General features: G+C 40.1%; 1 protein-coding gene across 1 annotated transcript in view; it reads left to right on the top strand.

The window, feature by feature from the left end:
* Nucleotides 1-22979, top strand: part of ABL1 (ABL proto-oncogene 1, non-receptor tyrosine kinase) — a 132829-nt gene that overhangs the window by 63007 nt on the left and 46843 nt on the right. The window lies entirely within an intron of this gene.

Below are 22979 nucleotides of genomic sequence, written 5' to 3' on the forward strand. Positions count from 1 at the left end.
TTGTTAACTATCCCCAGTGATCTATAATTAATATTTTGCTATTTCATGTTAAATATAGAAATACTGCAATTTAGGGGCATCTGGGTGGCTCAGTCGTTAAGCGTCTGCCTTCAGCTCAGGGCATGATCCCAGGGTCCTGGGATCGAGCCCTGCATCGGGCTCCCCTGCTGGGAGCCTGCTTTTTCCTCTCACACTCCCCCTGCTTATGTTCCTTCTCTCACTGGCTGTCTCTCTGTCTATCAAATAAATAAATAAAATCTTAAAAAGAAAAAAGAAAGAGAAAGAAATACTGAAATTTATACATTTCATTTCCTTCTTGTCCTTTAAGTTGTACTTATTACATGTGTTTCATCTACATGCATTAAAACACCACCCGTGTTATAGGAGTTGCTTTAAGGGGTACCTGGGGGGCTCAGTGGGTTGAGCATCTGACTCTTGATTTCTGCTTGGGTCATGATCTCAGGGTTGTGAGATCAAGCCCTGCGTAGGGGTCCACGCTGGGCGTGGAGCCTGCTTAGGATTCTCTCTCTCCCTCTCCCTCTGCCCCCCACCTTGAAAAAAAAAAGAGTTGCTTTAAAACAGTCATGTAGTTTAAAACTTTTTAAAAAGATATTTATTTATTTATTTGAGAGAGAGAGAGAGAGAGTGATCTGAGCTGGGGGAGGGACAGAAGAGGAGAGAGAAGGAAAGAATCCCAAGCAAACTCCCCGCCAAGCTCAGAGCCCGGCGCGGGGCCTGCTCTCACAACCCTGAGACCACTACCTGAGCCAAAACCAAGAGCCGGACACTCAACTGACTGAGCCACCCAGGTGCCCCAAACAGCCATGTAGTTTTAAATAAATTTGGAGGAAAAAGCCAAAAAGTTAAAAAAAGGAGTCTTTTGTATTTATCATTTCTTAAGCTCACCATTCTTTTCTTAGTATCTCAGTTTCCCTCTGATGTAATTGCCCTGCAGCATAAAGAACTTCTTTTAATATGTCTTCTAGCATGGGTCTGTTGGGGATGGATTTTCTTTCCTTTATCTAAAAATGTCTTTCCTCTGCCTTCATTCTTGAAGAATATTTTATCTAGATATAACTTCTGAGTTGAGAGGTGTTTGTTTCTTTTGACCCTTTTTAAGATGTCGTTCCCTTCTCTTTTGGCTAGGTCCTTGTTCCCCTCCATTCAGTATGTCTTTTTCTCTTGCTGTTTTCAAAATTTGCTCTTTATTTTTGGTTTCAAGTGTTTGATTGTGACTTGCTGGCTACTTTGTTTCTCCTTGGTGTTCATTTAACATCTTGCATCTTCAAATTTCTGTAGTTCATGGGGCCCTTATTTCTTCAGTTTTTTTCCTACCCCATTCTCTATCTTCTGTCCTTTTGGTATTCCAGTTACACATGGTAGACCGTTTGACTTATCTAACAAGTCTCCAGGTCTCTGTTCTTTCTCCCCCAATCTTTTCTGTTTTCTACCTCGGATAGTTTCTTTTTTTAAAAAAAAATAAAGATTTTATTTTTAAGTAATCTCTGTACTCAACGTGGGGCTCAGACTCACAACAGCAAGATCAAGAGTCTCATGCTCTACCGACAGAGCCAGCCAGGCGCCCCCACCTTGGATAATTTCTGTTCATCTTTCTTGAAATTCACATACACTTCTTCTTCTTTGTCCATTCAGCTATTAAGTCATCCAGTGGATTTTTTTTTTCCAACAATTGTATTTCTTCAGTTCTAGGATTTATATTTGATTTTTTTTTGTTTCTGTTTTTCTATTGAGATATTTTATTTCTTTGCTGAGTTTGTATTCATTGAAAGCATGTTTTATTGTACTTCACTGAGTTGTTTATAATAGCTTTTAAAAAAAATCTGTGTTTATTCCAACATATTGGTTCATCAACGGGGTAGGCTTGGGGTTGAATTAAAATGTGTTACATTCTCTTGATTCTTTGTGTTTTGAGTAATTTTGAATTGTATCCTGGATCTTATGAATGTCAACTTGTAGAAATCCTAGAATTTGTTATTTTTCTCCAATAATTGTTGTTTTCTTTCTTTTATCAAGTGATTTTCTTGACTGGGTTTGAACTACAAACTTGTTTCTCAGGGGGCAGCTCCCATGTCTTAGATCTTTTGTCTTTAGCTGATCTGTTTTGGGTCTGTCCCATGCATGAGTGTGAGTAGTTCAAAAGTCAGTCAGAAATATGAGTGTAGGGAGCTTGGAGATCACCCCAGTTCTCTCTCTCTTCTAGGATTACCCACTCTCTTTGGCATTCAGTTTTCTGGATTCACTTTTCTGATTTACCAAGTCAAAAATACTGAGTTTTTAAATGCATGCTCCTACTCTGTCTGTATACGTGACATAAGTCATAGTATCCAAAAACAAGAAATTGCTAAAGACAATAATTTGGAAACATGCAACAGTAAATAAAACGAGTACAGGAACTTTAAAAAGGACTTTTTTCCAGAATGATTCCTGAGTGTGCCAGAAAATTCAGACAGTCAACATGATATTTTGATGATAAAAAGGAAAGGAATCTGTATCTGGCAGTGGAATAACTTGGTCACTTTACAGAAAGATAACCCAAATTTGCATTTTCTTTTTTGCCTATTGTCCATCTAACTATTTTCAATAAGAGATATATAAGTCCTTTTCTTTATGAATAAATCTATTAACATTGAGCCAACATTGCCATGATTTTTTTTTAAAGATATTTTTATTTTTATTTATTTGACAGAGATAGAGACAGCCAGCGAGAGAGAGAACACAAGCAGGGGGAGTGGGAGAGGAAGAAGCAGGCTCATAGCGGAGGAGCCTGATGTGGGGCTCGATCCCATAACGCCGTGATCACACCCTGAGCCGAAGGCAGACGCTTAACCGCTGTGCCACCCAGGCGCCCCTTTTGCCATGATTTTTAAATACAATTTATTATTTCCTTCAAATTCACCATCTATAGGCAGAGTTTGTTTTCCTCAGACCTTTATATTTACCATTAATAATTTACCCTTGAATTTGTCTTTTGTTATCTCTTATCACTTATTAACTTTTGATTTAATCAATATGCCTTCTTAGGTATGTGTCTAGATATTAGAAATAGATAACTCCGTGAATGATAAGAGTAAAGCTTTTAACTAGTTGTAAAATATAATTAATTGTATCAGCACATTAAATAAAATAATGCATAGATTATATTGATTTACCATCTTACTAACATTTTCCTTAATGAAAAAAATTAGACAAACCACATTTATTGTATTATACACATATTCTTGTTTCTTTGTAATCTTATATTAAGTATCAACTTTAAAGTTTTTAGACACGAGAAAGCTAGAAGACAGGAAATCAGGGACTGTCTAGCAATTTTTTTCCATGAGTATACATTTTATGTCACTTTAACAAATTTAAGATGGCAAAATAAGCATGAATCTAGCATCATTTAGAGAAATTTACACATCCAGTTAATCTGTAGGCATTTTATATATAAAAGTAAGGAGGAGGGGGCGCCTGGGTGGCTCAGTCAGTTAAGCATCTGACTCTTGCTTTCAGCTCAGGTCATGATCTTGGGGTTGTTGGATCAAGCCCTGAGTTAGGCTCTGCACTGGGCATGGACCTGCTTAAGAATCTTTCTCTCCCCTTCCCTTTGTCCCTCTCCCCGTACCCCCACACCTCTCTCTCTCCCTCTAAAAAAAATACAAATAAAAAAATAAGGAGGAGGGGCCACTGACTGGCTCAGTCAAGGGAGCAAATGACTCTTGATCTTGGGGTTGTGAATTCAAGCCCCACGTTGGGTATAGAGACTACTTAAAGATAAAATCTTAAAAAAAATAAGGAAGAAAGGTAATTTAAAACTATATGTGGTGCCCAGTGTTTGGATCTTTTCCTTTAGTTAAAAATTGTCCATATTTCCAAGGATTATTAATTAACTCAGTTTATTATTATTTTAAGAGTTCTTTAACTTGACCTGAACATCTGGAAATTAAAATTTAGGTCAACACATCAAATATTTATAATTTGAAACATAAGAATTTATGAGATTAAATAATTTTTAAAAGATATTACAAGTTCTTTTAATTAAATAAGTTCTGTAGTTTTGTAATTTCAAACAATTTGTGGGAACAGTGAGATCTTACTGAAACCTTAGAACTACTATTATTAATTTAGAAGGTTTAAAATCATGAGAAGTTAAACCTAAGTCTTGCGTTAATTATTGCAGAAACATTTTTATATCATAATAAAATCAGGAGGAAGCATGAAGTATTTTTAGCTAATTTAAACTTAACTCTTATATATAGTCCAAAGAATTATCTAAGTGTTGGGAATATAACATAAAATTTTAATATAAATAGGCCTATTATGGTCATATATCCAAAAAGATTTTTAAGACTCTTGGATATACCAAGCTCTAAGTATAGGAACCAAGACTGTTGCCCAAACTCACACTTAAACTTTTTCTTTTGAGTTAGTTCAGCAAGGGAAAAGCAGAAGCACAAATAGTTTAATTTTTTTCTCTTTCTTATGGAAATTCTGGACCGTTTATCTGTACTAGGTATTTCTTCAGTATGCACATGATGAAAATAATTATTTATGATTAATTAACTGATCTCCAAAGTTTCCCAAGGAAAGAGAAAAAAATGGGGCAGAAAGGAAGAAGTGAGGGGAAACTGGCTCACACAGGCACAAGTGGCTGGTTATCTTCTCCCTATAAGGAAGGGAAGAGACTTAGATGCAGGAAAACCTATCTGACATGCCCACTCAAACCCAAAGACCTAAAGTCAGTATATCTGGTTCACATAGTAATTCAGGTCCTTGACAGTCCTATTAAGCCATGTCCTTAAAAAGCCAGGATTTATTAATAAGGGGGAAAATAGGGAGGTCTCCTGGTTAAACAAAGTGATATGTCTTTTATTTTTTATTTTTATTATTTTTTTAAGATTTTATTTATTTATCAGAGAGAGAGAGTGCGTGCACAAGCAGGGGAAGCAGCAGGCAGAGGGAGAAGCAGGCTTCCCACTGAGCAAGGAGCCCAATGCGGGACTCCATCCCAGGACCCTGGGATCATGACCTGAACTGAAGGCAGACGCTTAACCAACTGAGCCACCCAGGTGTCCCAAAGTGATATGCCTTTTAGACAGGCAAGACAGAGAATCTCCTCATGAGGTTCCTTCCCTTTTTATTCTGAATTTATGATGTCTCTTAGATGAACAGTCTTTTTCATAACAAAATTTTCTTTCTTTTTTTTTTTTTTAATTTTGTTTGTTTATTAGAGAGAGAGCAAGCACGAGTGGGGGGCAGAGGGAGAGGGAGAAGCAGGCTCCCAGGACCCTGGAATCACAACCTGAGCCCAAGGCAGACAATTACCTGACTGAGCCACCCAGGTGTTCCTTCATAACAAAATTTTCAAAGTGGCAACTGCAGTTTCAGATTGGTGGAATTATACCAGTTAGAAATGTATATGAGTGAAAATATGAAGAGAGCAAGTGTTTGACTCAGAAGGCCAGACTAAGAAGACCTCACAAGAATGAGGTCAATGAGGCTGGTACTTACGTAAATCTAGTATCTCCAGAATCTGGTCAAAGACTAAGCATCACGAAGTGGAGTCCCAGTGACCCCTCCAACAATACCTGTCTATTAGTATCCTTAGAGAACAGGGCTCATGGAACTTCCCTATAACACCATTTGCTTAACAGTAGAATTGGGTTATTAGTTCAGCCAACCTAACCAATCAATAATGAGTGGCTGATACAGGACTTGGCCCTAGGTGTACAAAGATGGATCAGACATAAGACATAGTTTCAGCCCCCAAGGAGCTCACAGCTTAGCTCTTTTTTTGAGCTAAATATTGCTTAATTTGTCTTCATGGTGGGATAAATCTGCCTTGGAATCAATCCAAAGTGATTTGATTACCATAAAATAGTTATACAAATAAGGCTTGAATTCCAAAGAACCCCATTTTAGATTCCAGCATTTTGCAGAATATTAGGATTCTCATTCTTATGTTAAGCCAGGCCAGACCTATTTTCTATGATGACTATTTAAAAAATAAAATAATATATTTCCTAGTTTAAAAATTAATATATATATAAAAACTAGTAGATTGAGAAGTTTTACTCTGGTCCTTGAACTTTTCTACCTGGTTATCCCATTCTCATTTCTTCCGTGAATTAACACTGTAATTAGTTTCTTATATATTTTTCCATTATTTCTTTGTGCAAATATAAGCAAATATAAATTTATGTATTTTTTAATCCCGTTCTTACAGAAAAGCTAGCTTACCAGTTTAAAGGCTGTCAGGCAGAAGGAATTCTTACTTGGGAGAGGATCAGCCCTTTTTTTCCTCCCCCTGGTCAGGCCTTCAACTGATTGGATGAGGCCCACCCACAGTAGGGAGGGCAGTCTTATCCAAAAACACCCTTATAGAAACACTGGGAATAACGCTTGACCAAATATCTGGGCGCCCTGTGGCCTAGTCAAGTTGACACATAAAATTAGCCATCACAAGTGTCTTGCCTCAATTAATTGTAGAATAAATGCTACAGTGGTCTCATCTAACACCATTTAAGAGCAAGACCCAAAAGGAAGACACTTTCCAGACTGTATCTCGGAACAAAATGAAGAGTATTTTTAGCAATACAAAAATATTTAGGACCCAACATTGTAAAATTCACATCTGCCATCCAATAAAAAATTACTAGGTGTGTGAAGAAGTGGGAAATACAACCAATAACTGACCAGAAATGGCAGAGAAGATGAAATTAGTAAATATGGACATTATAGTAATAATTATGATGTATTCCATGTGTTTAAGAAGCTAGTAGAGGGGCGTCTGGGTGGCTCAGTCGTTGAGTGTCTGCCTTCGGCTCAGGGCATGATCCCGGAGTTCTGGGATTGAGCCCCACGTCGGGCTTCTCTGCTGGGAGCCTGCTTCTTCCTCTCCCACTCCCCCTGCTTGTGTTCCCTCTCTCGCTGGCTGTCTCTCTCTCTGTCAAATAAATAAATAAAATCTTAAAAAAAAAAAAAAGAAGAAGAAGCTAGTAGAATGACTGTACTAAGTAGAGACATGGAAGATGAACTTCCAGAGAGGAGAACCAGCGGCTGAGATGAATACAGTTGATGTCAGAATAAATACTGTAGAAATAAAGATGACTGACTTTGAAGACTTTACAATGTAAACACAGAAAGAAAAAAAAAAAAAGCCTGGAAAAAAAAATAAATGAACAGAGCACCAGTGAAGTGTGGGACAACGTCAAGTGCACGTAATTGGAGCACCTGAAGGAGCAGTAATAGAAGAAACATGGCTGGAAAATCGCCAGAGTAATGAAAGCAGTAAATCCACAGATCCAAGAATCTCAGGGAACTCTAACTACAAGAAACATGAAGAAAGATGGTATCATATATTGCTTAAAACTAGTGATAGAGAAAAACATGAAAAGCAGCCAGAGTACACATTGATGAGGATTAGGAGGACCTCAGATTTGTTGTTGGAAACAGTGTAAGCCAGGAGACAATGGAGCAACATCTTTTTTTTTTTTTTAAGATTTTATTTATTTATTTGAGAGAGAGTGTGTACAAGCAGTGTGAGTGGCAGAGGGAGAGGGAGAAGCAGGTTCCCTGCTGAGCAGGGAGCCCAATCTGGGGCTTAATCCCAGGACCCCAGGATCATGACCTGAGCCAAAGCAGACACTAAGCCACCCAAGTGTCCCGAACCAGCTTTTAATATAAAGATATAAATAGGTTAAAAGCAAAAGGGTGGAAAAGATGTACCATGTTAACATTAAAGGAAAACTTGAGTAGCTGTATCAAACAAAGTGGGTTTTAAAACAAAACATATTACCAAGGATAATGATGAAGGGGTTAATTCATTAAGAAGATATAATCCTAAATGTTTATGTATGTATTAACACAGATTCAAAATACATGAATCAAAAACTGATAGAACTGCAAGAAATGCACAATTATAACTGGAGATTTTAACACCTCTCAATAACTGGTAGAACAAGTAGACAGAAAATTAGTAAGGGTATAGGAGATTTGAACAGTGTAATCAACCAACGTGACTTAATTTATGTTTATGGAACACTCTCCCCCAGAACAGTGGAGCACCCATTCTTTTCAAGTGCACACGGAACTGTTACCAAGATAAACCATTTTCTGGGCCATTAAAAAAGTCTCAAAGTCTCAATATATGTAAGCTGGTTCAGTTTATAGAAGGTGTGATCCCTGACCACAGTGGAATTCAGTGAGGAATCAGTGACAGGAAGATGTCAGGAAGATCTTTCAACTGCTTGGAAACTAGATAGCATTTTCAAATAAACTGTGAATCAAAGAATAAAAAATCGAAAGTAAAATTAGCAAGTATTTGGAACTGAACGTAGATGAAAATGTAACATAAAATTTGTGGAATGGAGCAAAAAGAAAACTTACGTAACACTAAATCCTTATATTAGAAAATTTAAAAAGGCTCAAATAAATGACCTTGGGTTTCTACCTTAAGAAACTAGAAAAATAAAGGCTTGTGAAACCCAAATTAACTAGAAAAAAAGACCAATGTAGAAATCAGTGAAATAGAAAATAAAAACCATAAAGAAATCTATGAAACCAAAAGCCAGTTCTTTGAGAAGAGCAATAAAATTGATAAACCTCTAGCCAGACTGATCAGGAAAATAAAGAGAATACAAAAATTGTAATATTAGGAACAAAAGAGGTAACATCACACAGATTCTACAGATATGAAAAGTATAATAAGGGGATTAATCATCAGCCTGGGAAAAACAGACCAATTCCTTGAAAGACACAAATGCCTAAAGCTCACTCAAGAAGAAACAGACAACCTGAATCACACCAAATATATTAAGGAAATTGAATTTGTAGTTTAAAATCTTCCCACGAAGAAAACTCCAGGCCCAGATGGCTTCACTGGTGAATTCTACCAACTATTTAAAGAGGAAATAATATGAATTCTCTGCAACCTTTCCAGAAAATAGAAAAAGAAGGAACAGACACTTCCCAAGCTCATTCGCCCCGAGGTCAGTGTTAGTCACTGGTATCCCTCGTAGTTGGCTTCCCCTGGTTCAGCCAGAGTAATCCCCTTTAAATGTAATCAGATTCCTGTCTCTCTGCCCCAAGCCTCTTGTGCCTTCCCAGTTCCTTCAGAGTAAAAGCTAAAGCCTCGACAGTCACCTTAGGCAGACAAGATCTTCCCATACCCCTGCAAACTCTGTCTAACTGCCTTTTACTCTCCTTCTTGCTGACTGTGTTCCATCCACATTGGCCTGTTTGCTCTTCCTTGAACCTTTCCCAGTCATCCTCCCTGCCCCAGTGCCTTTGTACTTGCTGTTCCCTATGCTAGGAAAGTGCTTTGCCCATAGTTTACTCTCCCTCCTTTGGGTCTTTGCTCAGTTTTTATCTTCAGCAGTGTTTTTTTCTGATCACTTTATTTAAAATTGCAATCCAGTTCCCACTCCCTGACCTCAGCATCCCTGTCCCTCTCACATGCTTTTTCTCCCTAGCAGTTTTACTTCTTATATATTTTGTAATTTATTCATTTATTTTGCTGTCTGTTTCCCCCTACTAGAATGTGAACTGTTGGAGGGAGGGATTTTTTTTTTCCAGTATTCTACCTGTTGTAACCCTAGAGCTTAGGACAGTACCTAGCTCTTAGATACTCAGTAAACATTTGCAGAATGTTTAATGCTCATCTCTTAATGATGCTCCCTTTGCTTTGCTTTGAAAGAAAACTTCCCCTCTGAAGCCACGCATTCTCAGATTGACCCATAGTTTGGTGACCAGGAATTTTTAAACCTGTGGAGACTTATGAGAGGTATTCTTCATTGTAAGGAAGGAAGGGGTAATTGTGAAAGCAGCACTAGGAAGGAGAACTGGCAGAAGTGTTCTCAGGCAGATCAGTTTTAGAAAAGATTGTGTATAAAATTGAGGATCTGAAATTTGATCCCTTTTAAATAAATACTTTCATACTTCTTGGAAAGCTTCATGTACCCCCATCCAGATGCACATGTACCCCATTTTGAAGGCTAAGATCAGAGTTTATTTAACTTAGTGATAGACACTTTCCTATTTAAACAGTGCTTCCATGAATACGTGTGCGTGTGTGTGTGTGTGTGTATTTATACTCAGTTGTGTGTGTATGTGTAGGTAAGTCTATAGAGTTAAATCCCCCAATATAGAATTGCTGGTCAAAGGGTAAATATATTTGCAATTTTGGTAGATACTGAATATTGTCAAATTCCCTCTCTGGGGCTTGTTGAGAACTGGGAATCAGACATGCAAACTCTAGGCAGAGTTAAGAGCTCGCATTCCCTTCATGATGTGCAACTATAGGACAGAGGTAAAGACAGTTTTGTCACCTACATAGTGGAAAGCTGAGGAATTAAGTGGTACCTTCCGTCCTTAGGAGACCATGTACAAGACTGATAAGCCCCGCACTCTTCATCTTTATACAACTCACTGGCAGGAAGTTGAACACCCAGGTCTCTGGACACTTTTCTGTTTATAAGGCTTTCTGGCTTGCTTGCTCTGGAAGTGTTGAGCTAGGAATTGATCCCAGCCAGCCAGGGCTGATTGTCCATATTCTTGATGTGGTTTGCCGAAGACCTGCCCCTCATCCACCTGGGAACCAAAGGCTCCTAAATCCATTTGTGAAGATTGTTTGGTTTGGGGCAGACTTCATAAGGGGAAGTCAGTCTTTGGGTACAGTGCTGGCATTTGTAAGGTAGCCGACTGCTCTTTCTAGTCAAAATTTCTGGTCATTTTTTTAAAGCCCTCGACAAGAAGAAACAAAAATTTACCTTGGACCTTGAATCAGGTCGCAGACTGAGAGCCTTCAAAGATCATTATAGCTATCAGGTGAATGAGGCTCAGAGTGGGGCAAGTGCCTCCCCGGGCCCCGTACAGCCCCCTGGAACCCAGGGCCCTGCTTCCCTGCATGGCTTGTCCCCATGACCCACAGCTGCCTCTCCCCCATGGCCACCAGTGCTCTCCCATCCAGGGGCAGGGAGGATTGTGTTAGAGAAACACAACCCTTTCATGCATGGATTTCCACCACCTTGAAGTGACAGCACATAAAGGTACTTATTATTGCTGTTTGCACTTCTGATCCATGTCCCACTTTGGGTCCCGTAAGGCAGAAGGAGCAGAGAGGCAAAGCAACAAATGACGTAGAAGGTAGTGAGGGCCATGTGTTCCAGTGCCATGGTCTTTTTAGGTTCATAGCATAGAACCCAGCAGCCACACCTTTTGCATTTCTAATCCTTTGTCTCATCCTTTGTATGACATCCAGTTAGGGAGAAGGGTCAAAATCATAGAACACATCCTTTTTTTCCCTTTTTTTGTTAACAGTATTTTTTTGAGGTGTAAGTTATGTGCCATAAAATTTACCATTTTAGCGTACAATTCAGTGATTTCCAGTAAATTTACTGTGTACAGCCATTACCACAATCCAGTTCTAGAACATTTCCATCATGCCAGGAAGATTCCTGGTGCCCCTTTATAGTCGATCCCACCCCTCACCCTGGCAACCACTAATCTGCTCTCCGTCTCTATAGATTTGCCTTGTCTGCACGTGTCCTGTAAATGGGATCACACGATACATGGTCTTTCGTGATAGGCTTCTTCCGCTTCACAGCATATTTTTGAGGTTCATCTGTATTGCAACACGTAACAGCACATCATTCCTTTTTATTGTTGAGTATTCTCCCATTCTCTGGATTTAACAATTTGTTTATCCATCCACCAACTGAGGGACATTTGGATGGTTTCCAGGTCTCAGCCATGATGACTAATGCTGCTGTGAACACTCACAGACAAGTTTTTGTGCGGATACGTGTTTTCATGTCTCTGGGGTAGATTCCTAGGAGTAGAATTGCTGGGTCTTATAAAGTAAGTTTGCGTTGAACTTTTTAAGAAACTGCCAAGCTATTTTCTAGAGCGCCCCTACGGTTCTACATTCTCACCTGCAGTGTACGAGGGCTCCAGTTTCTCCACAACCTCACCAACACTTGGTTTTGTCTGTCTGTTTGATTCTAGAATCTCTTTGTGGTTTTAGTTTCCCTTTCTTTCTTTCTTTCTTTTCTTTCTTTTCTTTCTTTTCTTTCTCTTTCTTTCTTTCTTTCTTTCTTTCTTTCTCTTTCTCTCTCTCTCTCTCTCCCTTTCTTTCTTTCTTTCTTTCTTTCTTTCTTTCTTTCTTTCTTTCTTTCTTTCTTTCCTTCCTTCTTTCTTTCAGATTTTATTTATTTGACAGAGAGAGAGAGACAGCCAGCGAGAGAGGAAACACAGGCAGGGGGAGTGGGAGAGGAAGAAGCAGGCCTCCAGCGGAGGAGTCTGATGTGGGTCTCCATCCCAGGACCCCGGGATCACGCCCTGAGCCAAAGGCAGACGCCTAACAGCTAACTGAGCCACCCGGCGCCCCTAGTTTCCATTTGTTGAATGACCGGTGATTCTGAGCATCTTTTCATGTGCTTATTAGCCATTTGTATTTCTTCTTTGGTGACATCAATTAAAAAATCTTTTACATGTTTTTTAGTTGGTTTGTGTACTGTCTTATTGAGTGAGAAGAGTTCTCTGTATTCTGGATACAAGGTCTTTATCAGATGTATGATAGAACGTAGGAATTTTTTAATCTTCCTTACACCAGGACCAGAGATTGTGGAAGGGCGGGGGACCGCTAACTGTTATAATAATTAACGTGTGCTATTTGAATGCTCATTATGAGCTGGACACTGGGCTGTGTGTTTTATACCGATTATTTAAGTAAGCCACTTTCTCATTTTCTGAAGGTTATGAGACTGTTTCAAATGCTTGCTTTCCAATTAACAGTTTTTGATAAAGAAAAGAAATAGTTGATTTAGAAAATTCTTGATTTCTATGAGTTAGAATTGGTATTTTAATATTATTACCATAAAGATTACGTGGCTGTTATAAGAGATGCAGAATAGCAGCAGCTTTAAACAAGCTCAGTGTTTACTTCCCTCTGTAATAGGCTGACGTCTGCAGTCCCGGCTGTATGTGGGCACTCCACAGGGCCAGGCACCTTCATCTTGTTACTCCTTAAAATGTGGATTCTACCTCAGTTCCCAGTGGCCACTCCAGCTGTCCTATTCTTGTGTGGGGAGTGGGAACTGGAAAGGAGAGGGGGGGCTGCCCATTCCTTTTAAGAAAGAGGCCCAGAAGTTGCATGTATCATTTCTGCTCACATACCTTTGGTTAAAATTTAGTGACATGGTAATGCTGAGGTACCAGAGAGACTAGGAAATGTAGTCTTTACTGTGGGGCCATGTGTCCATCTACAACTAAGGTTAAGGTCTAAAACTGAGGGGTTGAGAGAGAGGAGAACAGATGTTGGGGACTATTGTTGGCTTGGGGGTTCCTGTAACTAGTCTGTGTGGGATTCCCATTCATTTTTTCCTCAGAGAAAGTCTAGTTGAAACGTAGTTATTGGCCTAAACCTTATTGAGGAGTTAACTTTTCCTATTGTTTTAGAGTTGCATCGGAATGCTCTTCCTGCTGGAATTGCCATAAATATGAATTATTATTGCTTAGGAAATGTGAAAATTAACTTATTGGTTCAATCCGGTTTTGGAGTTGCTTTACTGAACGTAGAGCTTATACACCGGCTGGGCTGGTCGATAGGGTGGCAGGCAGGCAGAGAGCTTTTGCCAGTCGACTTTGGAAGCAGAACTCTTGGTCTGTCATTTTCTTTTCAAGTGACTCTTTCCTCCTGACATCACCACAGTGCCACTCAATGAGCAGTTTCTCCAGTGTTATCTGTAGCCGTTCTTCTGTGGTTAATATGTGGCTTTGGATTAATATGCCGTGTCTGGCGCTTTAGGAGGGAAAAGCGGTACCATTTCATTTAGAGATGCCATTGTTTCTCTGAGGACAGCAGTCATTTCTAACAAGTGTAGGGAGAAATCTTCTGGACCCATTTGTCCTTTGTGTGTGTTTCAAAACCTTGACAACAAAACAAATTGCTGCTCAATGTTTTGAAGAAACAAACATGAAACTCCTTTAGTGTTTCACTTCTAGGGTTTTAGTTCTCACTAACAATTACTGAGAAATGTGCCTTCCCCAGGCTCAGCTCCAGGCTGCTGAGAGGATCTTAATGCTGAGGGAGCCCAGCTAGCTAAGCCCGGTTCAGCTGCCCCAGAGATAACCTGGGTAAACACCGGCCCCTCTGCGAACCTCCTGATCCCTGCTGGGCCTTGCACTGTGGGGAGGTTCAGAGGACGTGTTTTCCTTCCCTACTGGCCCTTCTGTCTATACTCCCTCCAGCTGCCTGCCTCCCCCACCCCCAAGTAACGTGATCTCCCAGGCCTGCTCACTGCTGGCCAGATTCTTTCAGTCTTAGAGAAAGAGAGGGAAAATTAACCACTGGTTTCCCAGGTCAAAGTGAATAAAACGATAAGAGCCAAAAGCAACATTTGAAAATAAAAGGAATCTTGCTTCTAAATAATCAGTGCTCAGGCTTTTCCTTTATCAGTGTTTCTGCATAAGTTTACTTTATTCTACAGATAGTAGTCTGAAGTGGTTTGATTTCTGCAACATTGCTATTTTTGATTTGTTTTATAGATATTGTAATCTTTATTCGATATTCAGATTAAAGACAAACAAAAGTTTTAGGGATTTCAAATAAAATTCTTTGGCATTCCTTTCAAAAGTTAACCAAAGTAAAGGGACGGAGACAATTCAGGAAAATGTTTGAAACCTCTTTGAGTTGAATTCAAGCACTTCATGTTTAATAGGAATTATCCCAAACTATTTTTTATTTAATAATATATCTTTTCTGACTTAACTTGTAAGCGGATTTAACTGGGTTTAGGAATTCAGGATTTGGTTGTTTCTTCACCACCAGCAATATTATGATTTGAGACCTATAGTGTGCAACAAATTTTAAATAGTTTTACAGCCTGGTGTCCTAAAACTGGTCTGTCAGCTCTTGATTATGGGTACCTGCCTAGTGGGTGTGATATAATGGAAAAAAATCTAACAAGGGAGTTTGGAGATCTGGGTTCTTTTCCTGGCTCTGCCATACCTTGCTGTGAGACCTCGAGCAAGTTATTTAATCTGTCTGTGCCTCACTTGTCTCATCTATAAAATGGGTGAAATAGATTCTGATGAAAAAATATTAAAGATGGAAAACCCGTTTTTATCTCCATTTGCTCCCCAAGCTCTACTGAAATGATAATAAAAAGATTTTTTCAAAGTGAAAATTCATAAGGGCAAAAAGGGTAAGTGGATAAGAAAGGTGAACACATTTTTGAAAATGGAAGGCAGTCAAAAGCAAACGGAAGCCTAACCTCTTCAGAGAGAGACATTAGAAGTAAGCCAGTGTGCTTGTAAGATCCGGAGAAAAAAATTGACATTAGAGGCGTTAGTACTACAGAAAGCAGGGAGTGGCGAGGCCTATAACTAAAATCGAGGGGAAAGTCGGTAAAAGAAGTGTTTAGATTCTTCATTCACACTGCTCCCCAACTCTGTACAGCAGATGACCACCTCTCCTTCCCACCTATTTGAGACTAGACATATTATATTGACAAATTGCCCTATAGAGGTTCTGTACTCAGGGGCCTTACCCCCACCATGGATACAAATAAGCCAAGGGGCTGAAGACAGCAGGATGAGCAAGAGCAGAATTTTTTTTTTTTTTTTAAGATTTATTTATTTGGCAGAGAGAGAGAGCGAGAAAGAGAGAGAAGAGCAGTAGGAAGAGTCAGAGGGGGAGAGAGAGAGAGAGAAGCAGACTTGGAGAGAGAGAAGTAGACTCCCTGCTGAGCAGGAAGCCTGATGCAAGGCTTGATCCCAGGACCTGGAGATCATGACCTGAGCCGAAGGCAGATGCTTAACTGACTGAGCCACCCAGGTGCCTCCCTTTTTTTTTTTTTCTTTTCTGGGGGAAAAAGAAATTGAGTGGCCCTAGAAAAAATCCTACAGATACCAAATTTGGGGATTCTCTTGATGGAAAAGTGAGCTCACCACTTTCCTTCACTGAAGTCCACCAATTGTGTGCCTCCATGCGTACATTTTAGTTCCTCAATCAAATTTCTGTAAACATTAGAGAAGAGTCTCTAACAGTTAAAGGTAAAACATTCATAGAAAAAAAGAACTTGGTTGAAATAAAGACAATGCAGGAAACAGAAGAGACCAAAAAACTAGTCTTTGCTGTCCTCAGAGAGACATATTGCAAACATCAAGCAACAGTGTTAATAAAAATAACACAATAATAGAATAATGAGACTATCAGAATAATAATGAGCTCTTTAATATTGAGAACATTATAACCAAAACTTAAAATTCAACAGAAGACTTAGAATACAGCCTATTACAGGAAGCAGTACATAAAGAAAAGACATGGACAATGAGAGAGAACGGGTAAGAAAATTGGAGGCTCAGTCCCAGGGCTTCAGTGTCCATCTGATAGGAATTCTAGAAGTAGAGAGCCAAAAGAAAATGGAGGAGAATTTAGGAGATAGTGTCAGGGAAAACCTCAGAGTGAGTGTTCTCCAGGGCTAAATGACTTACATCTTCGAATTGGATTATCTCCTGAGTGCCAGCATGATAAAAGACTCACTCCTAGCTGTATCATTGTGAAATTTCAGAACACCAAGAGTATTAGAAGATACTCCAGAGCTTCCAAAGAGAAAAACAGGTTCATATATAAAGGGTCAAGAATCAGAGTGGAATTGCATTTCTAAGCAATACTGGAAACTAGGAGCTAGTGGAGAAACATCTTCAAAATTAAGTGGGAAAAATTAATTTTAACCTAGAATTCTATACCCAGCCAAACTATCAGAGTAGGATCAAAGAAAGACATTTTTTGGAACGTACCCCCCCCTTTTTTTTCCAGGAAGCCACTGGACAGTGTATTCCAGCAAAACGAGGATGGAAGTCGTAAATAGAACTGAGGGGGCATCTGGGTGGCTCAGCTGGTTGAGCATACAACTCTTGGTTTCAGCTCAGATCATGATCTCGGAGTCATAGGATTGAATCCCATGTGGGGCTCCACACTCAGCGCATAGTCTGCTTGTCCCTCTTCCTTTGCTTCTCCCCCACTTGCATGCTCTCTTCTCTCTCAAATAAATGAATAAATAAAATATTTTTAAAAAATAAAAATAAATAAAACTGAGAATATTTTAAGTGTTTTAGTATTTGGAAAAAATACCACTAGGTGTTTGACAGATCTTTGCAATATTTGGGGGGGTAATAATAATAGATGTGTAGAAGATGAACCAAATGGAAAAAATCAAGGCAATTAATACGTCTAAGATAAAGGAAACATTCGTAATATATTATTGACAGAACAGTGGACAGTATTTATATAATCACAGGAATGTAAATGCTGACTATCGACTTAACCGAAAATTGTGATTTTACTCTTTAGGGAGATTGGGATACTACTACTATAATAAGTTAATATATAATGTGGAGAACTGATGAATCTAGAAACAATATGAGGATATTAGTTAGAAATCGGAAGGAGGCTGCCTGCCTGTAGGGCAGCAGACTGGGGAATGGAGTCAGGAGATAGCTGTGTTTATTACAAAACTTCAGTACTATTTGATTTTTAACTTGTGTATAATACAAAAATTAAAATTAATAAAAAATAAAATGGGCATACCAATAATAAATTAGTTTCCTCTTAGAGAAAAATTACTGTTTAATAGTTATATTTGACTTGTTAATTATAAAAATGTAGTAGAGTCTTACTATAATGAGATTTGCTAGAAAGATTTACTCTAAGACAATTCAAGATTTGGCCTCCAGGGGCGCCTGGGTGGCACAGCGGTTAAGAGTCTGCCTTCGGCTCAGGGCGTGATCCCGGCATTAAGGGATCGAGCCCCACATCAGGCTCCTCCGCTATGAGCCTGCTTCTTCCTCTCCCACTCCCCCTGCTTGTGTTCCCTCTCTCGCTGGCTGTCTCTATCTCTGTCGAATAAATAAATAAAATCTTTAAAAAAAAAAAAAAGATTTGGCCTCCAACTGAGAATTGTGGCTCTGGAAATACCAAGGCAAATAACGAAACAGTCAGCGTTACCTGAAAGACAGTCCTGAGTGCAGCTGGCTCATCAAGTCCTGGGCCTGAAATAGGCCCCCGTTAAAGATGTGGGGTGTGGAGTTTGTGATTTGCCGCAGAGCTGTCATTGCAGTCCCTGGCTTTAGGATGAAAGGTAGGACACCGTGACATTTCAATCGTAGTTGCTACTCCTACTCCATAGCTAGTGCTTCTTTCCTCTCATAAAATAAATGGATTCCTTGTCCCCTGGAAAACCTCCAGACTACTTTCACTCCCTCAGACTGTGCTTTCTGGAATCATTTTCACATATCACATTTGTTAATTTTAGCTCTTGACTTAGTCCCAGGAAGACTTAGGCAGGAACACAGACCATCATCTGAGCTGGTAAGAGGGCTCTTTTGGAAATAACAATAGCTACTGTTTATGGAGCTCCTTCCATACGTTGTTTCTAGTCTTCATAACTCTGCGAGATGGTTCCTCTCCCCCAGTGTTACAGTTGAGACAGTGGAGGCTCTGGGAGGTGAAGTCACTTGCCCAAGCCACCACAGTGGATAGCAGAGGTGCAGTTCAGAGCTGGGCTGTGTGATGTAGCTCATTCAGCCTCCACTGCGTTGCCTCCCCCAGTCCAGAGTCAACAGGCCTTTGTGACGCTCGACCCCCAGGTAGTGCGATCTCCCAGAAAACTTATGAGACAAAGAGGTGCCTGTGTGTGCTTATACAGTGGCCAGAATGGATGTGACTGATAGGATCTGCTGAGCCGCATTCTCCTTCAGTTGGACACACGCTGGACACACACACCTGGAGCACCCAGCAGGCTGTCACTGGAGAGTGTTTGCAGAGTCAGAGCAAGGGGGCTTTTTGGCAGGTGCTGAAAGAGCATGCACATGCCTCAAGATCTTTGCCGTCCACACCACCCCCAAAGTTATTGGCTGGGCTGGAAACAGTGGAGGGGTCAGTCACATTCGGGATCATTTGGTCGTAGAGGTTCCCAAACCAGGCCCCATGTCAGGCCTCCTGCCTCCTTCCCTTGACCCACTTCAGCCCCCCTTTTTAAATAGGACTGAACTCCAAACTTAAAAAGAAATTGTCTTTAGCCTAAAATCTTAAGAGAAGGGTCCTCTTTTGGTAACTTGTTCTGGAGTTATACATCTCCTAGATTCAAAAAAAATTGACTTCAGGGGCGCGCCTGGGTGTCTTAGTCAGTTAAGCCTTCGGCTCAGGTCATGATCCCAGGGTCCTGGGATCGAACCCGGCATGGGGTTCCCTGCATAGTGGGGAGTCTGCTTCTCCCTCTCCCTCTGCCCCTTCGCTCATGCTTGCTCACTCACTCTTTCTCTCAAATAAGTAAAATCTTTAAAAAATATATAAATATAAACAAAGTTGCCTTCAAAGGAAAAAAATTTAGAAATACCCATTACTGTTTGTCCTATTCCTGGTGAAAACAAGAAGCAACTCTTCTCTCTTCTAAAACATAGTGGTTTTCAACCTTAAGTATGCACACAAATCATCAACAAGTTTGTTAAGATGTAGCCCATTGCATGTATTCTGATTCTAAAGGGCTAGAATGGAGACCAAGAGCCTGCATTTTATTTTATTTCTTTATTTTTGGGTAAAGATTTATTTATTTATTTATTTGAGAGAGACAGAGACAGAGACAGAGACAGAGACAGAGAGTGCGCCCATGCATGCATGAGCAAGGGGAGGGCAAAGGGTAAGGGAGAGGGAGAGAATCTCAAGCAGGCTCCAGCCCAGTGGGGAGCCTGAAGTGGGGCTCAATCCCGTGACCCTGAGGTCATGACTGAGCTGAAACCAAGAGTTAGACACTTAACCTGGCTAAGCCACCCAGGCACCCCCAAGAGTCTGCCTTTTAAGCAAGTGTCCCAGGCGATTCAAAATAGGTTGTCCGTAGGGGCACCATGAGATCAAGCCCCACCTCCGGCTCCATGTCCAGCATAGAGCCTGCTTGGGATATTCTCTCTCTCTGTCTCTCCCTCTGCCCCTTCCCTTGTTTGCCTGTGCACTCACTCTTTACCCCCTTCTCTCTCTCAAAAGAAAAAAAAAAAAAAAAGTGCCCAGGAACTATATTTTCAGAAACACAGCTCAGATCACATACTTTAATTAAGGACCTGAATTCTTTCTTAATTTTCTTAATACATTTTTAAATATTTTTAAATAGTTCTAATTCTCTGAATTGTTTTCTTTTAAAACATTTTCCCCAGCAGTTAATGATTCTTATTTCATCCTCTAGCTTTGCTCATATTATCCTTCCACTTAAATTGAAAATTATGTGCATTTTGTAAAGGTCAGGGGCTTTGGACCATACTACTTCCAGGCTGTGCAACCTTGGACAGAACCCTCTCCCGGCCCCCTCAAGTTTCCTTACCTGTGAAATGGAATTGTTGTGACCCTTGTGCCTGGCACATAGCAGGCATGTATTAAACGTCTGTTTCTTTCCCAAACTGAATGCAACAGAACAAACAAGTTAGTTCACAGTCTTTTTCATTTCTTTGCTTAAGTTAATGCCTGTGGGTTTAAGGTTGCTTAAGGGGAAGTTTTCTTGGGCCTTTTTTCATTCTAGGAAGAAGATTGAGGCTCTCCTTTATTTGCTTGTTAACAGTGCTTTTTGTATCTTGCAAATGAGTTTCAGAACCATCAAACCTGGATCTGGAAAGAATAGTCCAGTTTGATATGGTAGTGTACAGTTTGGCAAAATTTTCGGTATTCGTTGTTGCTAATTCAGAGTGTTTTGCCAGACCTGTTGATGCATGGTTTTATAACTAAAATTTAAAAGATTTGGACAGAGTTTATAAGCATTACTCATTTTAAGAGGACTTAAGAGGATAAGGTCATTGTAGACTCAAGAAGAGAATATTAGTAATAGTCATTAGCTTTTAAAATAAACTTACATCCAATAGTACAGGAAAGGCAAACAAATATCTGGGCCTATATTAACTGATAGTATCCAAGGATATGGTTAGAACCACAAAAATATCTATTCATGTATAATTCTTGGCATTAAACCGCCAGTTTGGTTATAGCTTTTTAAATCTGTAGTGTTGTATCAATGACAGACTTTCTTATAGTTTGGTCCAAAGCCCTTGAACTTTCCAGAATGGCACCAAAACAGATACTGTATTTTTTAGTTTGTACTGGTAGCACCCTTTGAATTTTATTTTTGGCTTTACACTTGGAGTTTGAAAGTTTTAAGACAACACTAAACAAGTCAGCATCACTACCTGCGGGCTCTCTGGCAGAATGGCAGTGCCCCCGAGAACCTAGGTAGCATCCACAGTTAGAGCACTTGTCACTTGTGTCTCCAGGTGTGGGAACTGCGTGCTTACTTCCTGGCCCCTGTCTTCTTAGGTGCTCATGAGCCCTGAGCTGGTACTACAGCACTAACCATACACCGGTCCACTCAGCTGCAGGATAAACACATTTTGTACATTGATCAGAATTTGGTAGGACACTTCTGAAAAGTTGATGGTGCCCTGGCTGAGAGCCCCTGTGATACACACTAGTCACGTCCAGTCCAGTTTTTAATTTTTATGTGCTATATTTGGCAGACCTACATGAAGATTTGTTACTTAGCTATTCCAGGATACCCAGATTTTTGTTGTTACAGATAGGCTGGAAAGTATAACAAATGAGTCCAGCTTTGCCTTCTGGAGTTGACCACTCATAGCCAGGGTCTCTTAACCATCCACTTCCTCTGAGATATATGATGTTAGCTATTTAATCAAAGATACAGAAACCCAAGGTTTTAATCTACTTGGAATTTATCGTTGATGGGAGGGGGCTGTGTCATCCACTGGTCAGGAGCCTCATCCTTGGAACTGGGCAAAAGCAAGGTTGGTTTCCAACCATGGTGCCTTGGGCGGGGTGCTTGACTTCTCTGACCATCAGGTTTTTACCTGAAGAGTTGGGATAATGATTCTCTTTTCCTCACAGGATCATTGTGCAAATGCAGTTGTAGTGAATGCACCATGTTTCTCATAAGTGTCTGACATACAGTTAGGTGTCAGTACATATCCTCTCTCATTATTCATGTGTTCTAAGATGTGAGCTACATTAATTTTTCTCTCTGTTGCAGTTATCTGACACTTTATTAAACAAAATAAATTCCTTTTATTGTTACTGAAATATATCTGATTTTTATTAAATGATTTGGTATGATTGGGTTCCCTGTTATTTCCCACTGATCTAGATTTCTGGCTTTATACCAAGTAATACACTATTGTAATTATTGTTATTTTGTTATAATAACTTATATTATCAATCCTAACCAGAGTTCTAAAGATTTCAACCCTATACAGCAATGAAATGGGTTTTAAATAATGGTACCTGTGGCACTTACCAAACAAGGAAAAAAGTTCCCTGTTGAAGAAAATAAAGCAAAGCAGGGACGCGGGCCCTGCCTCTGATGGGTTCTTATTGTGGAAGCGGAATTCCCTTTACATATAATCAGAAATTATGTTTGAATTCGAACTTACCTCTCTTCCTTTTCCAGCCACCTCCTAGTGTGAATGTATGATTTGACAAATGTTTTGCATGCCTGTGAGGTTGTCATGTGGGTTCTAGCTCTCTGATTATTCATTCTTTATACACCCACTGAGTTAGCCTTAATCACTGTAAACTCAGTGAACATAAATGAGACCAGTATTTGTAACTGCGGAGGAATTTGCATTATTCACCAACATTTTGGCGACCCAGGGTTTGCCAGAGCCCCTCGCACCGGCGTGGTTCGGCTTTAAGCGGTGCAGGTTGGGGGCATCTCGCCATGGAGGTGCTCGAGGTTCCAAAGGTGGTGCTGAGCAGGCCTGCGCTCCCGGCAGCCCGAGTAGCCGGTGTCTTTCTTGGGACGTTAGGATTTACCGACGTTGCGAACCACTCAGTGCTGCACATAAAAACAGCCCCCCTGTTGACTTAGAAGCCGGCCCCGGGTTGGTTTTGGACCGCGGCAGAGGGCCGGGGCCGGGGTGGGCCTGGC

This window comes from Ursus arctos, unplaced genomic scaffold (genome assembly GCF_023065955.2).
Source record: "Ursus arctos isolate Adak ecotype North America unplaced genomic scaffold, UrsArc2.0 scaffold_18, whole genome shotgun sequence".
Classification (NCBI taxonomy): domain Eukaryota; kingdom Metazoa; phylum Chordata; class Mammalia; order Carnivora; family Ursidae; genus Ursus; species Ursus arctos.